At 47.8% G+C, this 4,068-nt stretch overlaps 1 long non-coding RNA gene across 1 annotated transcript in view; it reads left to right on the top strand.

Annotated features, from left to right (window-relative positions):
- Positions 1–3,450, top strand: part of LOC125487149 — a 4,352-nt gene extending 902 nt beyond the window's left edge. The window contains exons 2-4 of the long non-coding RNA XR_007265672.1: positions 1,538–1,610; positions 2,430–2,530; positions 3,357–3,450. This is a non-coding gene — a long non-coding RNA (uncharacterized LOC125487149). The remainder of the gene's footprint in view (positions 1–1,537; positions 1,611–2,429; positions 2,531–3,356) is intronic.
- Positions 3,451–4,068: the final 618 nt, after the last annotated feature.

The raw sequence follows: 4,068 nt of genomic DNA, 5'->3' as shown, positions 1-4,068 counted from the left end.
CCCAGTGAGAGTCAGCCCCTTTGGGGACTGTGTCCCAGTGAGAGTCAGCCCCTTCGGGGACTGTGTCCCAGTGAGAGTCAGCCCCTTCGGGGACTGTACCCCAGTGAGAGTGGGCCCTCTTGAGGTTATTTTGGTGAATAGATCAATGTCAATCTCCCATTTATTAAAAAGTCATTTTGTTTTGAATTCAGCTCTGATGATAAGTCATCTAGACTCAAAACATTAACTTGTTCTCCTTCTCCATGACTCCCTTGTCCGCTCCACACTCCCCTCCAGCTCCACCACACCCGGCACTTTTCCCTGCAACCGCAGGAAGTGCTACACCTGCCCCCATACCTTCTCCCTCACCCCCCTCCCAGGCCCCAAGAAGACTTTCCACATCAAGCAGATGTTCACCTGCACATCTGCCAATGTGGTATACTGCATCCACTGTACCCGGTGTGGCTTCCTCTACATCGGGGAAACCAAGCGGAGGCTCGGGGACCGCTTTGCAGAACACCTACGCTCGGTTCGCAATAAACAACTGCACCTCCCAGTCACGAACCATTTCAACTCCCCCTCCCATTCCTCAGACGACATGTCCATCCTGGGCCTCAAGAAGACTTTCCACATCAAGCAGATGTTCACCTGCACATCTGCCAATGTGGTATACTGCATCCACTGTACCCGGTGTGGCTTCCTCTACATCGGGGAAACCAAGCGGAGGCTCGGGGACCGCTTTGCAGAACACCTACGCTCGGTTCGCAATAAACAACTGCACCTCCCAGTCGCGAACCATTTCAACTCCCCCTCCCATTCCTCAGACGACATGTCCATCCTGGGCCTCCTGCAGTGCCACAACGATGCCACCCGAAGGTTGCAGGAACAGCAACTCATATTCCGCTTGGGAACCCTGCAGCCCAATGGTATCAATGTGGATTTCACAAGTTTCAAAATCTCCCCTCCCCCCACCGCATCCCAAAACCAGTCCAACTCGTCCCTGCCTCCCTAACCTGTTCTTCCTCCCACCTATCCCCTCCTCCCACCTCAAGCCGCACCTCCATCTCCTACCGACCAACCTCATCCCGCCCCCTTGACCTGTCCGTCCTCCCTGGACTGACCAATCCCCTTCCTAACTCCCCACCTACACTCACCTTTACTGGCTCCATCCCCGCCTCTTCGACCTGTTTGTTTCCTCTCCACCTATCCTCTCCTCTATCCCTCTTCTATCCGCCTCCCACTCTCTCCCTATTTATTTCAAAACCCCCTTCCCCTCCCCCTTTTCTGATGAAGGGTCTAGGCCCGAAACGTCAGCCTCTCTGCTCCTATGATGCTGCTTGGCCTGCTGTGTTCATCCAGCCCTGCACCTTGTTGTCTCCTTCTCCATGGGTGCTGGCTGACCTGCTGTGATCTCCAGCTTTTGTTGTTTTTATTCCAGATTGCAGCATTTGCTGTAATTTGCTCCTATATTTTGTTTAAAGTGATGATTCAGTGTGCCATGTGCTGTAGGTACTGACATACTACATTTATGAGCCAAAATGTTTGTGTTCTGTTTCAGGATAGCTCTGGACTTAAACTGTGGAAGAGAAGATGGTTTGTGCTGTCGGATTTCTGTTTGTTTTATTACAGAGGTAACTGTGTGTGCCCAATTACTGTCCACTGATATGATGCTGTTTTCCTTGTACAGCCAATGTAACATGAATTACAGAGTATCAGGGCTGTGTTGAGACAGATATCTGGAAGCTTATTAACAACTAACCAAATCCACTAATATGACACCTCAGGTTAACATTACACCCCGTGTTATATCACATTATATACATAGCGGATTAACTAATTGGCTGACTGACAGATCGACCAAAGTTTAAGTTGGAGATCTCATAGTAAAAGATCAGGTTTAATGATGTCATCTAGATATTGTAAAACTTTTTAAGATCTGTGCAGTAAAACCATCCAATCACTGTTCTGTCACTGCAAATCGCAATCCAATCACTGTCTATTCACCATCCAATCACTGTCCCGTCACTAAGTAAAAATTGAAAGAACTGCGAATGCTGTAAATCAGAAACAAAACCAGAAATTGCTGGAGAAGCCCAGCAGGTCTGGTAGCATCTGTGAAGAGAAATCAGAGTTAATGTTTTGGGTCAAGTGATCTTTCCTCAGAACTGGGTTCTGGGTTCTCAGGAAGGGCCACTCGACCTGAAACATTAACTCTGATTCCTCTTCACAGATTTTGCCAGACCTGCTGAGCTTTTGCAGCAATTCCTGGTTTTGTACTGTCCATTTACAGCCAATCACTGTCCAGTCACCATCCAATTGCTGCTCTGCATTGGTATTGCGTGACTTCTGCCTTAGTGTGATTTCAGGGTAAGATCATCACTGGGGTAAGGGACCTATGTTGGGGCAAGGTAACTAGATGAAGTTAATTCTCTTTACCTTGTGCTCCACAGACAGTCGGGAAGAGAGAATCCTGGGCAGTATTCCGATGCCAAGTTATATCGTCTCTGTTGTTGGACCACAGGATCGGATAACACGGAAATTCACTTTCAAGGTTGAGGACAATTCTGACTTTGATTTGAAAACATTTGGTGGAAGTTGACATAATTGTGCCTCAGAGGGGGAAAGGGCTTTGCTTGACTGTAGGGCTGGGAGAGTGGAGGGAGCAGGGGGTGCCTTTGGTTGTAAACACATTGTGCAGTGAAGCGTAGCAATTAACAGAAATGACTCTCAGTCTCAGATATTGCAAAAGAATTGGGGCCAGATATAACCAGGATAATCATCCTCTCCTGGTAGACTGTGACATTGGTGCCACGTTACCCAAGCTGTTCCTGGGTGTGCTTTCATTCTTGGGACCTAGGCATTGTTAGCTGGCCCAGCATTTATTGCCTGCTGCTAGATACCCCTTGAGAAGATGGTGAGCTGCCTTCATGAACTGCTACAGTCCACCTGCTGTGGGTTGACCCACAATGCCATTAGGGAGGGAGTTCCAGGATTCTGACCCAGCGACAGTGAAGGAACGGCGATATATTTCCCAGTCGGGATGGACAGTGGCTTGGAGGGGAACTTGCAGGGGGCTGGTGTTCCCATGTATCTGCTGCCCTTGTCCTTTTACATATGGGTTTGGAAAGTGCTGTCTGAGGATCTATGGGCAATGTCTGTAACTTTGGAGAATGGGCAGCCTCTGGGTGGAGATTCTAAATCAACTTCCTCTCCCACTAGGATCTTACAATCCCAGAGAGACGATCCCAGGTGAAGTGACAATACTTGACTTTGTTTTAAAAAGCTGTGATGGGAGGTTTAGAGCAGAAAGAGAGACAAGAAAAACATTCGGGAATGAAAAGTTGATTCATTTTTATTGTTGACCTTCTGGCCAATAGGCAGAACACCCAGGAATGAGAACTTATTACTTCAGTGCTGACACCCAGGAGGATATGAATGGCTGGATCCGAGCTCTGAGCCAATCAGCACGTGTGGAATCTGAACAAATCAAGTATGGAAACACTCAGAACCTCTCACTGATAAATTGTGAAGGATCACAAACCCCTTCCTTGAGTCCTAAAGGGAACTGCCCCTTCTCATTTAATCCTGTAGTTTGATTAAATATTTCAGACTGTCCCACCAAAGTTCAGGCCTCAGGGAACTGAATGGATAACACAGGGTTAGAATGTCAAACTCCATAAAATACCCAGCAATTTCCGCTCTGGAGTGAGTGCAGACAAAGATCCCATGCTGCAGGTTTTATTCTGCAGCTTCAGGACTCCCCAGGACCTGAAAATAACTTCAATAAAGGGCTGAGGGTAATGGAGGGCATTCACTGTTTGTACACAGCGAAAGGGAAGGAGCTGGGAGGGGGCACACAGGGATATCGAGGATAAAGAGAGCAGCTAACACTGTCATGGACAGAGCATCAAATGATCGAATACAGCAGCAGGAATAGACAGACAGAATCTTTTTAAACAGTGGGAGCTTGAAATACAGAGAACTGGAGCGGAGTTCCTCAAACCAGAACAGAAAGCTGTTGTGAAGATGCAGTGAGCACAGGCACATAAAATCATAGAGAATAGGAGCAGGAGTAGGCCATTCAGTATG

The sequence above is a fragment of the Rhincodon typus genome, chromosome 37 (genome assembly GCF_021869965.1).
Source record: "Rhincodon typus isolate 14 chromosome 37, sRhiTyp1.1, whole genome shotgun sequence".
Lineage (NCBI taxonomy): Eukaryota > Metazoa > Chordata > Chondrichthyes > Orectolobiformes > Rhincodontidae > Rhincodon > Rhincodon typus.
Note: the sequence above shows the minus strand (reverse complement) of the source record. Positions and strands in the feature narration are given on the sequence as shown.